Source organism: Camellia sinensis, chromosome 13 (assembly GCF_055761805.1).
Source record: "Camellia sinensis isolate YWXY chromosome 13, ASM5576180v1, whole genome shotgun sequence".
Classification (NCBI taxonomy): Eukaryota; Viridiplantae; Streptophyta; class Magnoliopsida; order Ericales; family Theaceae; genus Camellia; species Camellia sinensis.
The window spans coordinates 49,032,547-49,050,575 of NC_138973.1; the positions used below are offsets into that span (position 1 = coordinate 49,032,547).

The 18,029-nt window shown below is 44.0% G+C and overlaps 1 pseudogene across 1 annotated transcript; it reads left to right on the top strand.

The window, feature by feature from the left end:
* The first annotated feature begins 1,525 nt into the window (after positions 1-1,525).
* On the top strand, positions 1,526-5,118 carry LOC145806144 (homeobox protein knotted-1-like 2; annotated as a pseudogene). The gene is made up of 5 exons (XR_014348828.1): positions 1,526-1,867; positions 3,995-4,188; positions 4,282-4,412; positions 4,758-4,894; positions 4,981-5,118. The product of XR_014348828.1 is annotated as a homeobox protein knotted-1-like 2 (transcript).
* The last annotated feature ends 12,911 nt before the right edge of the window (positions 5,119-18,029 follow it).

Here is an 18,029-nt window from a genome sequence, read left to right on the forward strand (position 1 = left end):
AGAGTCTACACTTGTACATCAGCTATATTGTGTAAACATAGCGGCATACATCCTGCAACCCTGTCAATTAAATGGAAAGAGGTTAAAGAACTTGAAAGCAGAATTTCCTGATAATAATAAGGTTTCTCATTTTTTGTACCTATAAATTTGTAGGAAGAAAGTTTCCTAGAGATAAAACTACTATTCTGCATGGGTGGATGAATTTTATATGGATATATTTCATATGAATAACTCATGGATGTGGTAGTAGAAGAGTTCTTCTATTTTTCCCTGTGGTAGTTTTGCACTAAATAGTATTTTATGATAAATCCCCAGCAGAGGAAAATTGGATTGTGTGCACAAAGGATTGAATCTGCTCTCAATTTCAAACTATATACTAGAACAGTAATGAGTGATCTTTATTGATCTCAATGATATGGAAACTTCCAAGGTTACAATTTCAGGAATGACAGAGTCATAACTTTCATCTTCTGCAAGGTATTAAACTGGTGTATTATGATTGAAACTTGTTTAGAAGTGATAATCTTGCCTTAAAGATGGATAGTGATGGTATGCAAAATGAGAACATAATTTGGAATCTAATGTGCCTTGTTAAGGAGTTGTTTTAGTTTTTTCAATTATCCGATTTCACTTTTTTTGAATGCCAAAGTCAGTATTTGGTGGCAGATACTTGAGCATATTCTGAGACACTGATTAAGAACTTGAGTCTTGCAGATCACTTGGTGTTCTCAAGCTCTATGGTGCTCATGTTTTTGTCATGACATTAGAGCCATATAATATTTTCTCATTCTGCCTAATCACAAATCTGTCATATAAATCCACGAAAGCAGTTCCTGAAACCTGAATATAAACAGAACTTTATGCAGACTACTATATTATGTTTAGGTTCTTAATTGATTTTTTGGGAGCTAAATATAATGAATTGCGTGGAATTACAGTTCTTCATTCCACTGGGTTTTGCTTATGTACTGTTTGAACATATGATTCCTCTTCCCTTCAGAACTGGTCAATGAATAAATAAAAAAAAAAGAGAAGTTTATTCTCATTTTTTTTCAGTACACATGAGATTGAATGCTAAAATTTGGTCAGAAAGAATTTATGCACCCATTTCTCTGGAAATAAATCTAGTTCTCCGGTGTTTTACAGTTAAGTTGCCTAAATGATCAAATAATGGACTGCTATTTGGGAGGAAATATTAGGATATCCAACTTCCCACTACTTTTCTTTTTGTCATTCTATGTCAGGCTTTTTGGGATCTTTAGTTGACATGGTGGAATTATGAATCATTTTGTAAAAATAAATCTGCAAAAAATTCTTGTGTCAACAGAAAACACCAAGCACGATGCAGACTCCTTGACGCTTCACATGATGATTAGCCGATCTTTTTACAAGTCCTGATGAACTTTGCTTCATGCTTGGGAGCCATTTTAATATTTGTCAAAATAATATATTCTATGGATTATAAAACCTAAATTCTTGCAAGAATACCACTAACCATCAATACGCTTACAAGGCTTCAAAAATTTCCATTTACTAATTTCTTTGAGCAACTGTCGTGGTCATAAAACGACTGCATTATATTATTTTAAGACTTATTTTGATACATAAACATGTTCTACATTCAAAACAAAAGTTTTTTTAAATGGAACCAACCCGAGATCCCCTACCCCTAAAAAGTAAGGGGAAAGGGTATGGGACTAAAGCCAAGGCCTTTTTCCTTCCATCAAGAATACAAGTAACCATCAATACGCTTATGTACTCTTGCTCTGTTCTTTTAAAGAACAACTGCAACAACATGTTCGTGTGCATGCAATGGAAGCAGTAATGGCTTGTTGGGAGATTGAGCAATCCCTACAAAGCTTAACAGGTATGTTCATTATTTATTCTTTCTAGATTTGTTCATTTCTCAGATTTCTTGTGTACTCCAATAGATTCCAGGTTTCCCCAGAATTTGAAATCCTTTTTCCGCAGGCCAATTTTTACTTGCTTTCTTGTAATGATGTTGATTATCATACAATTTTTTGACAGTTCGAGACCTTTAGTGCTGTTACTTACATTGGAGTTTACATAACTTCTCATGACCTTACATTTTTCTTTAGTTTGTTGATATGAATTAAGAATGGTACATATCACCTTCCTTGGTAGGTAGGTAGTGATATTTTGCTTTTGAGGAAGAAGAAAACTTCAAAACAGAACAGGACTACTGGGAAGGTTTCTAATTTGGTTTTCCAAATCCAAAGAATCCTCTGGACTCTCAGAGCATAGCCCTTTACTAGGTTGAATGAGTTTATTGCTTGTCATCCACCACCATTGGCATCTTGACTAAATCCAATAATTTACCCTAAAGCCCAAGGCCTCATGAAATCATTGCACTTCATTCTTAGTTTTCAATGCATATGTATACTCAGCCTCAGCTTAACTACACATGAGCACATAGCTACTTCATGCTGTGACCCAGTTAACTGGCAGGTCAAAGCTAAGAATTTGGTTTTTTATTTTTTAAATTATTATTCTTATTCTTATTATTTACTTCAGTGAAGATAATGTATTTTCCATGTAGATTATTTTTCTAACTCCTCTGGTGGCTAGACTTATATTTAGGCCTCGTTTGGCATGTCAATGTTTTAGCTTAAAAGCCTAAAAGTTACTAAAAAAATCAAAAAGCCTATAACTTATACCAAAAAGTTAAAGATTCCCTTTTCTCTCTACTTTTTGCACATCTTTTCGTAAAAAACCAAAAAGCCATTCTAAACATACTAGTTTTTTTTTACATCATATTTTAGCCAAAAAACCAAAAATTTACTAAAATAGTCTGTTTCCAAATGAGGCCTTAGTATATGAGAATATAAAATCATTTAGGCACAAACTCTTGTCGAGCAGTTGATTACTTATTGTGTATGAGATAATTCCTATGTCAACTCCATTGAGAAGCATGAAGCAAAAAAACTATGATTAAAATTCCCACAAGCATCAATAGGCTTCGATTTTTAGATGCTCAAATCAACACATCCATTACTCCTAAAATTATGTTGTGTTGCTACTTGTTAGCGAATGCATTCTAATATGATCTACATAATAAAATACCTTTCAAAAAAAAATCCTTTTTGTAGCATAATTGCTGAATTTGCAGAAGGAAACTGGAAGTGTGGAATTGTTTTTCAACAGATGATTATTAATAATTGAACCCTCTGAGAACCAGCTTGAGGCTGGACAAATGAGGAAGCATATATAAGTGCTGCGAGAAAGTATTGAGATAAAGGTTTTGGGTGCAGTGCTGCACAATTTTTATATGCATGGGAATGCTGTATTAGCCCATAACACTTAGTGATATGAGTCCCTTGCTTCTGGACTACTTCATGTTCAATATTTTCCATTCTATCTGTAATTAACATTTCGAAGCCTTCAATGCTACTATCTATCTTCATGGATATAACCCACCCAAAAAAAAAAATATCTTCATGGATATTTCTCATTACATTGTTTTTACTAGCAAATTCTCCTGTGTCTGGCATGCTAATATTCTTTCTATTACTTATAGAGGAATTAGTGATTGCTTTAAAAAAATGTACTCTGCATGGTATCTATCTGATTCTTAAGCCTTTCCGTATGACGGTTTATGACATTTCACAAGAAGCACCTGTAACTGAATACCTAGTGTGGCTGTGATGACCCTTGAGAACCATGATACATGCATATACATTTTTACAACACGGAATTGGTTACGTTTGATTTTTTTTTTTTGGTCTGACCAAATGTAGATCACTTGTCCTTATTGAGATAAATATACAATATCTAAAAAAAAAATTGTCAAAGGAGCACCTATTGCTTTGTTTCTTCTGCAGATAAACCTGTTCTTATGGTAAAGTAGCAAGATTCAAGAATCAAAAGCATAATGAAAAATTATATAATGGAATTGTACTTTACCATGTTGAACTCCATGCTGTCTAATCTTGAAATACTAAAGCAAATTCTGCTTAACATGGTATATGAACAGGTGTTTCTCCTGGAGAAGGCACAGGGGCAACAATGTCTGATGATGACGATGACCAAGTAGACAGTGACACAAACTTGTTTGATGGAAGTTTGGAGGGTGCTGACATCTTGGGTTTTGGTCCTCTCGTCCCAACAGATAGTGAAAGATCCTTGATGGAGCGTGTGAGGCAAGAGCTGAAGCATGAACTGAAACAGGTGAGAGACAAATATTTGATTGTGGACACTTTTCTATGCATATATTGCCGTCAACTAATATTTTTTTTCTTTTTTTTTAAATTTTTTTTATAGGGTTACAAGGAGAAAATCATTGACATTAGGGAGGAAATCTTATGCAAGAGAAGGGCGGAAAGCTCCCTGGTGATACCACTTCTATGTTGAAGGCTTGGTGGCAATCACATTCTAAGTGGCCGTACCCAACTGTAAGTTTTCATGATTGAGAAGCACAATGACCTTTGGCTTTGAATGGGTTGCTTTCGTGCTATTAGTTTCAAATTTGGTAGGTTAAAGCACTAATGGATAAGCATGAAGCTCCAACTAACCATGGTTATTGGTTTGGACTTGTGCTAAAAGTTTCGGGCAAGTTTGCTCTCATGTGCTCTCCATAACATTAAAAGGACACTGAATTTGCCTTTTATTGTTTGACTAAATTGATCTGTGATACTGCATGCTGCAAGAATTAAGTGGTGAGTTTGTTGATACTGCTTGCCGCAAGAATTAAGTGGTGAGTTTTTCTAAATCACCGTGGTTAATTGTTGTTCTTTCAGGAGGAAGACAAGGCAAGATTGGTCCAAGAAACAGGGTTGCAATTGAAACAGATAAATAATTGGTTCATTAATCAGAGGAAAAGGAATTGGCACAGCAATTTTTCCACTTCTACAGTCTTGAAGAGCAAGCGCAAAAGGTATGCCAATTCGAGCACATGTAATTTCATCATTTTATATTTGTCGTGGGCTTTCGCCAATCTTAGTTTGAAACAAAGTAATGCAGGTGACAACAGCGGTGATCGTTTCATGTGAGTGAAGGACAAATTCGTAATCCAATCAACAATATATTTCTTCATGCCTCCACTCCAGTGATAATCCAGAATCAGTGCATGTATCTACATAACAAAATAGGACAGTATAGTGCTGCTTGTGAACATTACAGCGTGCAAATGAGAGAATAGGTACACAGGTATGTATGCACAAAAGACTGCAGATGGTATACTGTATGTGCTTGTAGACACCCCATTTTTGACCGACCTTAAGACTCAGACGTCACCGATTGAGCGCTTGGTGATGTTGCATAATGTGCTCGTTCAGAAGTTTCAGAGTCGCGGCCGTAAGCCCTACCTCCGGACTTCCGAACCCTTTTCTGTGCCTTATCTCGGTTTGCGAACCAGACTCGATTTTCTCTGTTTCTTTTCCTGAAGGGAGGGAGAGGTCTCGTAGACCATTTCTCAATGTCCGTAGGCTACATTTGGTGGCCGTAGGCCATTTTGCCCATTTCGGAGTCCGGTTCCCGGTTTTCGGAGCCGTCAGGCCGTGTGCCTCGGTTCGGGACCGCTTAACCATCTCCTATTGCTCTGATTTTTGGCATACATCTTATTTTCTCCCTTTTGAGGGACACTGGGGGCTGAGAAACCCACTTCGAGGTCGAATACCATTTTCGGTGCTTAACAGCCCATTTTCGGGACCCCGAACTGCGTGTTTTGGCCCCGGAACGTTCGTTTTGCAACGGTTTTCGTTCATTTTTGGCAGGTACCTCTATTTTATCACAAGGAAGGTCACTGAAGGGTGGGAGGCCAGCAATTGTTACAGCAACCAGTTATCTCTCCTCCGGGGCCTCCCGGCGCCCGTTTTTGCAACTTCCGGGCTAATGTTGAATACCTTAGGGGTAGTGTTGCCAACTTTCAACCACATATCTGTGATCTACACATCTGGGAGGCCACTAAAAGTTGGTGGCCGGCCATTAAGGTCACCTGACCCTTTTGACCCCTTTCTTCCGGGCTAATGTTGAACCCCTTGGACCTTTTTTCTTGAACTTTGAACCACATATCTGTGATGTACACACCTGAGAGGCCCCTAAAAGTTCATGGCCAGCCAGTAAGTCAACTTGACCCTTTTGACCCCCTCTTTCCGAGCCATTGTTGAACCCCTTGGGCCCACTTTCTTGGAATTTCAATTACATGGTTGTGTTGTACACACATAGGGCTACCTCCCCAATATCTGGCCGGCCAGAAAAGCTCGTTGACCCTTTTGACCCCTAGCCGGCCGGCTAGGGGGTGTGGCCGGCCGGCCACCTCCAGCAAAAGTATGAGGCCGGCCGTATTCTCCTCACTGTACCCTTTCCAGCTGTTGGGCAATATCCCACAGATATTTTCTGTATCCGGGGGATATTTTGGGAGAGAGTTATGCTCTCAAATTCACCCCCCTTTTACACCCCTTTCTTGACCTTATAGCCAGCGGAGGGTCTTCTTCTTGAGGGTTAGAAAAATTCCTCTCCAAGCACAAACCCTAAACTCCATTGTCATCCTTCTCAATTCTCCAAAAAACCCTAACTTCTTAACCTTCATTCCTTCTACACCACCAAGCTCTACCACCACCATCTCATTTCCAGCAGCAAGGGAAGATTCTTGAAGGCTAAAGAAGCTGCAAATCAACCCAAGAAGCAACAAAATCTCGAATCTTCAAGGGTAAGTTACACTTTTACCCTTTTGACCCTTTATCTTGTTCCATTTCTAAGCCCCTCTTGCTTTTTGTTTCAAGCTCCGGCCCTAACTGAAAAGGGCCATATTTTGAGCTCATCTTCACTTCTCATTAAGGGCTCAACCCTGTTTGAGCCCTCCATAATACACTTGCTTCATTGACCATCTTGTATGTCATAGATTTGCATGCTATTTTTGACCCATGAGCAATTTATTTTCGAGCATGTTGTAAACTGATATAGGGCTTATTTTGATCCCCTCTTCAACATTAGAGAAGGGCTCAACATTGTTTGGTGTCTCCATGTATCACTTGTAGTTCAATCCCTTATTTGGCCCCATTTTTGCATAAGTTGATAGCCCTCTTGGATTCTGTTTTTGGACCTTGGTCCGAACTGAAAGTGGCCTTGTTTTGGCCTATACTTCATGTTTCATTCACACTTTTTTCCTGTTTGGTGATTATTTTATATACTTCATGTTATAGCACCTTTTGGGCCTTGTTTTGCATCCCATTTTTAGCATATTTGTATACTGATTTTGAGGCTTCCATATACTGTAAATGTTCATATGTTTGGTCCATCTTCAGTGTTGTAGAAGGAAATTTTTCAGTTTGGGTTTAGCTTATACCACTTGCTTCATTACCCCTATCTTGGCCCCTATTCTTGTATGCTATTTTTGCCATACCTATATTTGCTGTTTGGCCATGTCTATAACTGGAAAAGTGGTTATCTTGGGGCTGTCTAGCTTCTGTCTTTGCATTGCATGTCCATGTTGTGCATATTTAGCATGGCTATAGGCCATTTCAGGTGCCTAATGTTGCATTTCGGGACATTTCCTTACATTTCATATCATTTCGCTTCATTTCGGGACTGTTTTCCCCATATTTTGTTGCTGAAATTCCATTAGCATGCTTGCATATCATTTTTGCCATGTTTCATCGCATTCCATCATCGCCTCGGTTTGCGTGCCCGTGTGCACGCATTTCGAGGCACTCCATTTTTATCCGACGGCATCCGATGTGAGTGTGGCTGAGGCTCACTCATGTTGGTATAAGCCCATTTGTCATTTTCATGTCATTTTAGCGTCACCTCGGTTTGCGTGCCCGTGTGCACGCATTTCGAGGCACTCCATTTTTATCCGACGGCATCCGATGTGAGTGTGGCTGAGGCTCACTCATGTTGGTATAAGCCCATTTGTCATTTTCATGTCATTTTAGCGTCGCCTCGATTTGCGTGCCCGTGTGCACGCATTTCGAGGCACTCCATTTTTATCCGACGGCATCCGATGTGAGTGTGGCTGAGGCTCACTCATGTTGGTATAAGCCCATTTGTCATTTCCATCTCATTTTCATTGTATATGTCATCGCCTCGGTTTGCGTGCCCGTGTGCACGTACTTCGAGGCATGTCATTTTCATTGTATCTGTCATCGCCTCGGTTTGCGTGCCCGTGTGCACGTACTTCGAGGCATGTCATTTTCATTGTATCTGTCATCGCCTCGGTTTGCGTGCCCGTGTGCACGTACTTCGAGGCATGTCATTTTCATTGTATCTGTCATCGCCTCGGTTTGCGTGCCCGTGTGCACGTACTTCGAGGCATGTCATTTTCATTGTATCTGTCATCGCCTTGGTTTGCGTGCCCGTGTGCACGTACTTCGAGGCATCTCATTTTCATTGTATCTGTCATCGCCTCGGTTTGCGTGCCCGTGTGCATGTACTTCGAGGTATCTCATTTTCATCATTCTGTCATCGCCTCGGTTTGCGTGCCCGTGTGCACGTACTTCGAGGCATCTCATTTTCATTGCATTCCGTCATTTTCTCGGTTTGCGTGCCCGAGTGCACGTATTTCGAGGCCTATCATTCCATAGCATTATGTATGTTAGGATTGTATATTAGTTGCATTTCATGCATATCATGCATATTGCATCATGTCCGGAATAGGAATTAGCCCGGGCACGGGAAACGAGGTACATTTCGTACTCCGAGTGACGGAATGTGTCTCAATTCCCCAGTCACCGACACTCCGGATTACCCATGATGGAGTTAGGTTTTAGCTGTAGTTTCATGTGCATTCATCCTATATTGAGTTGTGCATTTCGATTCCTCGGCCATCATGCCTCGGTATGCGTGATTGGTGGCACGAGGATCGAGACATGCATATATCTGTGCAGATACATTGCTATGCCCCTTTCCTGCTCTCTGTTGCAGCAAAACGAAGAATCAGCAATTTTTCTGGGCTCAGCACGCATTTCAAGAACAGGTGTAAACAGAGGCTAATTGGGGCATTCCGGTGGATTTCCGCGCAAGACAACACGGACATGCATCATCCATCAGAAGCAAGACAGTCCCTGGCTCGCACGCCAGTTTTATCTGCTTTCTTAGTTAATTCATTAATTAATTAGAAATCTGTAATATTCTTTTATTCGGGACTGTAATATTTAGACTGTATTATTTATTCGGACCCTCCGAGTGAGGGCGCAACTGTAATAAGTGTGGGTGAGTGTGATGCATGTCTTCCAATCCCACGTCTTTCTCCCTTTTATTTATCCGCTTTTGTTGGTTAGATTAGGGCATGTTTAAATTAGCATACAGTATGATAGCATGTTTGCATTCATCCATCTATTTTGCATGCATCGGGCTCGGCGCATCATACTAACTGCATTGTATTTTCAATTCCAAGTTGAATACATGATAGTTGTAGCATTCCATACGCCATGTTTAGAATAGCCGAGCCTGCTATAGTTGCATTTTGCATATGTTGCATTAGGCATTTCTGTATACTTAGGATTCATGCATGATTTCTAATAAGTATCTATTTTGGCTTGGAGTACCCGGTGAGTTTTATGCTTTAGCATCCTTGCATGTGTGTGAGTGAATGCCATGATAGCATACTTACCATGAGGCTATGTGCTTATCTGATATAACTGCCTGAATGCCTGTGGGTGAAGGTTGGGTTACTTAAATTGGAATAAGTCACCAAATGTTTTCAAGCCTACCTGCGGGTAGCAAACCATTTTCAAAAACAAACAAGAAGTGTTTTGTTCCAATCCAGGCGACCTGGTCTATACTTATGTACTGTGTACATTACATAGTAACCTAGGCTAATAAACCGGTTTAAGAACTCACAATGTTTTCAAAAATCGATATCATGGTTAGTAGAGGCCGGTCTTTGACCGGGCGAGCGGGGGTGCTCACGAAGTGACCTTCCCCAATCGTACCCAAGTTCCCGAGCCGAAGCAGCTTTGGTGATGACGGACACGTGGCCTTTTGGCACCGAGTCAGGGTTTCCTAAATTTCCCAAAATAAAATATTTAGGTGGCGACTCTGTATCTGGCAAAGCAGTCCATGTTTGGCACTACTTTTTCAAAAATCAGTTTTCTCAAAACGACTTGCCAGATTTGGACTCTTTGGTTCAGATTAAGAACCGTGACAAACATTGAGAGTCCGAGCTGTAGCGAGGCCCCCCCGCGGGCTTGTTACAGTTTCTGGCGACTCCGCTGGGGATTTAGAGAACTTGACTCGAACTCATGATATCTATTTTTGACTACACTTGTGTGTTTCTTTGCATTACATTTGCATTGGTGCGCCTAGGACACCGTGTTTGCCATCTGCTATTCCTGAACGGTTTGCCGGAGGCTTGTCTTGTCAAGGCATGACCATAAGGCTGACCGGTTGTGGGCTCTGCCAGTATGGGAACACAAACCCCGGTTTTACCGGGGCACCCTTTTTGACCATTCGACCTAGTGCATATTCGGATCCATAGTGACCATTCTAAATTAGGACAGGTTGCTTACCCGTTTATAGGTTGTTTGAAACCGCTGTGTGCATAGTGAAACCCTAGCTCCTGACAAAATAGGACAGGGAAACCCTACCCCAACATAGGGGTGTTTTGGCTCTCACTTATCTGTTATGTGCTTTAGAGTGCATCTCTACAGGAATGCATGTATCAGTATATGAGTTTGGGCATCAGGCCTGCGGGCATCAGTTCAGAATTGTCAGCATCAGGCCTACGGGCATCAGATCAGTATACGAATTTGAGTATCAAGCCTGCGGGCATCAGTTCAGAATTGTCAGTATCAAGCCTGTGGGCATCAGTTCAGTACATAAGTTTGGGTATCAGGCCTGCGGGCATCAGCCAGTATTTGAGGATTAGTTATCTGCGGATATCAGATTCTGTTTCAGGGAACAGTGATACAGGGATAATAATCAGTGTTCGAGGACAGTGTTTATTCAGCTTTTTGACTGTGTGTTGATTATGCCCGACTGTGTGTCTTGCATTTTATTTTAAAGCTGTTATGCTGTCCGTTTATCTGTTTATTTATTTCCTTTTCGCTTTATTTATCTTTTGCTAGGTCAGTTTTAGCACGATTGCTTCCAACCCAACAGGCATTCCCCAAGCACCTTGGACACGAGGTCGTCGACTCCATCGATCTGAGGATCTAATCGACGGACAGCCAGTGTTCCATTCTCTACCCCCTACTACAAGAAGGAAGCAGAGAAAACGCAGTACATCTGAACAGAGAGCACCTGAACAGTGGTATCCTTCATCAGTGGACAATTGGATTGAGGTCCCCATTGAGACAGATCTACCGGTAGTTCAGACAAATCGAAACAATATGACGGCACCGACAGGGGTTGAGGATATGATACGCCAGATGCAGGAAACCATGCGGGCTATGCAACAAGATGCCGTCCGCCGAGATGAACTCGCTAAGCAGCAAGCTGAAATTATGACTCAGCAGGCTGAACTGATTACTAGACTGCAACAACAGAGTACAACATCTGCTTCACACCAGATTCCTCCTCCAGCAGGAGCCCCATTACCTGAGAAGGCTCCTGTTATTCAGGACGTCCCTCCTAACACCCAGAATACTGTACCGGCTGTACAAATTCTGCAAGAGGACACGAGTCTTCCAACGGGGCCTGTCCCGCCCCCGATTCCACCACAACTGTCCAAGGTCCACACATCCAATCACCCGGACTCTCCATCCGAGGTCGAGGTTGATCAAACAGCTCTGAAATTGAGCAAATTGGAGAAGCTTTTCAAAAAATCCCAAGGGGCTAAGGCTATGCTGGATATCGGAGATGGATATACCGAGGAGGCCGTAACACTCCCCGATAGGTTCAAAATGCCACAAATTGACCGTTTTGACGGAACCGGCGACCCCATGGTCCATATCCGACTGTTTGCGGATGTCTTGCGGCCAATGGGCCTTACGCGACCACAGAAGCTCTCATTATTCGGCCGAACCCTGTCGGGTGTGGCCTCCCATTGGTACGCAAGATTGCAAGATGAGGTGAAGAAGAATTGGGATGAGATGGCTGAAGCCTTTGTCACGCAATATTCATACAACACTCAAATCGAGATCACAACCCGTGATCTTGAAACGACAAGGCAAGAGCCTAAGGAATCTTTCTCGGACTTTGTGATCCGATGGAGGGCAAAGGCGTCAACGATGACTCTAAGGCCCACTGACAAAGATCAGATTCGGATGATTGTGCGCAATCTCCACCCCAAGTTGATGCAAAGAATGATCGTAGTCCCCTTCCCCACTTTTGCGGACTTACATGATATGGGGGTCCAAATAGAAGATGCTATGAAACAAGGGCTGTTTGACCAGGACAGAGAACAATCGAGGAGGACCTTCAACCGCAACAACAACGCGGGCCCGAGTGGCGCTGCAAACACGAGAGCCTCGGAAGTTGGTATGGTCACCACCACTCCCCCTCCCCCTCCAAGGCCCATGACTGCCACACCATTCTCCGGCGCGTCCGGAAGTAACTCACAAAACAACCGATTCCAACCTCGGGGCCAAAGAACTTTCACCCAACTATACATGCCCCTGTCCAAGGTTCTGGGGATATTGATCAGGAAAAATCATTTGAAACCCCTGGAACCAAAGCCATTACCAAATCCACTCCCCCCCTCTTATGACCCGTCAAAGTACTGCGCATACCACCAACAACACGGTCATGATACCGACCGTTGTTACAGATTACGTCATGAGGTCCAAGATCTTATTGACAAACAGGTGATCGCGCCTCCTGATAAACCTAATGTCACAACCAACCCTCTCCTACCACATAACCAACCTCCCCCTCCTAACAGAATTAACTTCATCCAGACTGGGGTCGTGTCTTACGATCCTAGCATCTATATTACGCCCACCCACCTACCCAAGCCGGAGGTGCTCCTCCCCGATTGCACTGACCTTTTGTGCATGGTGGACATCTCCAAAACCCAACCGGAACCGGTGGTGGTGACTGTCGAAGACAGGGCAGGGCAGATTTTAGGAGAGAATGAGTCTGTTGAATCTGGGACTGGACAGAATTTTGCTGAGGGAGCTTATGATCCAAGCAAGTACATCCTATCAACGAGCCGAATTGGGCTAAGTGTAGAATTTCCCAAGACAGGAGAACTATTCATGATCCGAGGGGATGGATCTGGGCTATGGGCAGATGAGCCGACAACCGTAGAGGAGGACTTTGCTAACTTGCAATTTCTCGATGATCAGGAGCTGGAGGATGCGTCCATTAACTGGAATGATTATGAGGGATCAGAGGAGGCCACTGGATGGCTTGAAGATCAACCAAATGCAGTGGGGGAAGCCCAACCAGAACAGAGCCCGGCAGGCGCAGAAATATCAGTTGTGGCCGGAACGGCCGAAAATCAAGTTGTATCGCCGGAGAGCGCCGGTGTTAAGAATTCCGCTCAGGACATGGGCATTACGGATGTGGGAACTATTGAACAAACAGCTGTACTGACGCAGTTGGAACAAGGAAAGTTCGAGGAAACTGAGAGAGCCAGAAAGGCGAAGGGCCTTGAGGGGACCGAAAGTGCTATGTGCACAAAGACAGACAATGCTGCGAGCATTTGGATAGAGAGCACTGAGAGTGCGAATAGACTGGAGCCGGACAGATGTTTGTTGGCTGCCAGCGGAATGTGGTGGGAAGATGACGACTTGTGTCTTGCCCACACCGATGAAGACTGGGGAAATGGCCAGCCGGATGATACTTGGTATCTAGATGAAGTGGACCACATGACAAGAAGTGGGCGGTACTTCAAACCCCCACACCTGGACCAACCCGAGGCATCCGGGAAAGACAGAGAAGCGGAGAGACAGAAGGAGAAGCAGATCGAAGACGAGGCTGTGTTGAAACAGTTAAAGAAGATACAAGCAGACATTTCCATCTGGGGACTGCTAATGGCATCACGAGTGCACAGAGAAGCTGTCCTATCTGCCATGGACAAGTCGAAACTTTCCATAGACACCACGCCTGAACAGCTGGTTGGGCTGGTTTTTCCGGGAGGAGGTTCCCCGGCATTAACCTTTTCGGACAAGGAGCTACCGCCTGAGGGCACAAACCATAACAAACCGCTCTATATTTCTGTGGAATGTAGGGATAAGTGGATACCGGTGGTGCTTGTTGATACCGGGTCTGCGATTAATGTCTGCCCGACCAGAACGGCATATGCAATCGGGTTAAAACCCGCGGACTTTATCCCAACCACCCAAGTGATCAGGGCATATGACAATACCAGCAGAGAAGTGATGGGGACTGTTAAAATTCAAACTAAGGTTGGTCCAGGACAACACAACATCGAATTTCATATCCTGGACGTTCCCGCAACCTTTAACTTACTAGTGGGGCGACCGTGGTTACACCAGGTCAAAGCAGTCTCTTCCACCCTACATCAAATGCTGAAATACCCTCACGGGAAAGGGGTAGCGATCGTTTTTGGGAATTCATCAATCCATCCGCCGCCGGAAGTGTCTACACCTGTCTTGGAGATCGAGCACGGCACGGAGGATGTGTTTTTGTCGGGGTTCACTTTGGCCGAGGCTCAAGTGGTACAGAATGTCATGGCTGCGAATGAGGGCATGTATGTCAGCGCACAATCTATCTACCTCATGAACAAGCTAAAACATACCCCTGGAATGGGATTAGGGAGAAGTGGCCGGAAAGGCGTCTCAATGTTGGCCGAAGTGCCACACAACCCTCACACCTTTGGACTGGGTTATCTGCCCACCAAAGAGGACTGGTTGAGGAAAGGAAAAGAAATGGCCGGAAGAGCCAAGGCAAAGAGGGCTGGGAAGCCATTTGACTTAATACACAGGCCCATCTGGGGTACCCTAAACGGACGTTTCGTCCGGGAGGGGGAAGATTTTCCATTCTGTGGCTTCCCGGAGCCATGGCAAAACGCGGAGGGGAAGCGCGTGCCTGGTTTTGAAATCTTCTTCGACATACAATTATCTGGGGATGATGTTGCCGAAGCGCAGACAGACCCACCAACTGAGGTTGAGCAATGTGAAACAGTGGATCCTGAGAGTACAGAGCTGGAAATGGGGGTAGCACTGGCAAGTCTACTATCAGATCCTCCGATCGACCAAGAGTGCTTGGGGGATAACTCTTCGGTTTCTGTGATTGGAGATGAAATAGCTGCGGGCTTTCCAGCGCCGATCTTAGATGCATCTATCGCACCTTCTCTCATCTGGCAGTATGAAGAAGGCTTTTTATCTAGTAGTTCCGGGTCAGGTAGCGAGCCGGAATCTGATTCTACCGAATCTTCTGCGTCGGAATCAGATTCCAATTCGGCTGAGTCTGAGTCCGGTATTCTTGGGGGTGATAACCCAGATGCCACAGTCCTGTCTATGTCGTCTTTTTCATTTTCCTTTGAGTCTGTTGTAACAGAGGAATCTGACGGCTTGGAAGTATTTAATGAGAATGATACGGATGTGGTTTCTGAGTATTTTTCTGTGCCTTTGATTTATTGCTTAAATCAGGATTTTCAAAATTTTGATGAAAACAGCGAGGAAGAAATTCCCCCAGTTTTGCAACGATTAATCAATCAAGAGCAGGAAAGATTTGTTAAACCTTTAATGGATGAAATCACTACTGTGAATGTTGGTACTGAGAAGGACCCGCGGCTGGTCCAGATCGGGTCCACGTTGTCTTCAGAGGAGCGCGAGCGCTTAGTCGCTTTATTAAAAGATTTCAAAGATGTTTTCGCGTGGTCCTATGAAGACATGCCTGGAATCGATCCTGAGATTGTACAGCACCGGATCCCTCTTGATCCAGAGGCCCGTCCTGTCAAACAGAAGCTCAGAAGGATTCGCCCGGACTGGGCCCTCAAGATTAAGGAAGAGGTCACCAAGCAAATTGACGCAGGATTCCTGCTAGTATCTGAATATCCAACTTGGTTGGCCAACATAGTTCCGGTGCCAAAGAAGGACGGCAGGATTCGGGTCTGTGTAGACTTCAGAGATTTGAACAGGGCCAGTCCGAAGGACGACTTCCCCTTGCCGCACATCAACGAATTGGTGGATTTCACGGCAGGACACGCCTTGCTTTCGTTTATGGATGGTTTCTCAGGCTATAATCAGATAGTGATGGCACCCGAAGACCGGGAGAAGACTGCGTTCACTACCCCGTGGGGGACATATTGTTATAGAGTGATGCCATTCGGGTTGAAAAATGCTGGAGCTACGTATCAACGGGCAGCGACTACAATATTGCATGATATGATCCATAAGGAGGTCGAGGTGTATGTGGACGACATGATTGTCAAGTCCAAAGATAGAGAGGGTCACTACACCGCCTTACAAAAATTCTTTCAACGGATCAAAGAGTTTCGGCTGCGACTGAATCCCCAGAAATGCACGTTTGGTGTTACAGCAGGGAAGATGCTAGGGTTTCTGATCACACAAAGGGGCATTGAGGTCGACCCTTCCAAAATCAAGGCCATCTTAGAAATGCCACCACCAAGGACTGAAAAGGAGGTGCGAGGCTTTCTGGGTAAAGTGCAATTCATAAGACGGTTTATTTCTAAATTAACCTTGACTTGTGAACCACTTTTTGGTCTCCTGAAGAAAGGAAAGAAATTCCAGTGGGACGACCGATGTCAAGTAGCTTTTGAGCAGATCAAGGAGTATCTACAGAACCCACCCGTGTTGTCACCGCCAGAGCCGGGGAGACCGTTGATACTGTACCTTTCGGTAACTGAGACTACCATGGGCTGCATGCTCGCGCAGGAGTCAGAAGACAAAGTGGAAAGAGCCATCTACTATCTGAGCAAAAAGATGCTAGATTACGAGACCCGCTATACGCCGCTGGAGAAGGCTTGTTTGGCCTTGGTATGGGCAACCAGGAAGCTGCGGCACTACCTGTTAGCCCACTCAGTAATGTTGGTTTCCCGTTTGGATCCTATCAAATATCTCTTCGAGAAACCAGCACTTACGGGTAGGCTGGCTCGCTGGCTGCTGTTGCTCTCCGAATTTGATTTGAAGTATGTAACGCGCAAGTCAGTAAAAGGCAGAGCGGTAGCGGAGTTCCTTGCCGACCACCCGGTTGAGGGGGATGAAGCGTTTGAGTATCTATTCCCAGATGAAGCCATTATGCACGTCGAAGATGAAACTTGGACAATGTACTTTGACGGAGCGTCAAACCAGTATGGGTATGGGATAGGGGTGTTGCTGATAGCGCCTGATGATTCCCGTATCCCTTTAGCATTCAAGCTTCGGTTCAAAGTTTCCAACAATGAAGCAGAGTATGAGGCATGTATTGCTGGCCTGGAAGCAGCCCTGGAACTAGGGGCAAGACGAGTGGACGTCATTGGGGACTCGAACCTTGTTGTGTCTCAAGCAAAAGGAGATTGGAAGGTCAAGGAGGAAAGGATGATAACCTACCACCAAACCTTGGATCTGTTAATTCCTCGGTTTGAGAAGCTAAATTTCACCCACCTCGTAAGAGAGAACAACAGGTTTGCAGATTCATTAGCAACTCTATCTTCTATGATAGACATCCCGTCCGGAGTCCGGATGCGTCCAGTCATTATTGATCAGAAGTTTGCGCCAGCATACGAGTCGATTTCCGCCATAGATGAGGTTCAAGACGGCAACCCCTGGTACTACGACATCTGGAACTTCTTGGAAAAGGAGACATATCCACTAGGGGCAAATGCCAAGGATAAGAGGGCTGTCAGAAGAATGGCTGCTCAATTCGTTATCTGCGGGGGAAATTTGTACAAAAGGGGTCATCTGGGAATGCATAAGCTCTGTGTAGAAGCTGAAGAGTCAAAACGCCTGATGGAAGCCATCCATGGGGGGGGAGTGCGGTGCACACATGAATGGAGTAATGCTGGCCAGAAAGATCCTCAGACAGGGCTACTACTGGTCAACCATGGAGGAGGATTGCATTGGTTTTGTTCGGCGATGCCACAAATGTCAAATCCATGCAAATCGCATGAACATCCCGCCGTCAAAGCTGTACAACATGACTTCGCCATGGCCTTTTTCAGTCTGGGGAATTGATGTGATCGGAGCTGTTACCCCGAAGGGGTCAAACGGGCATGAGTT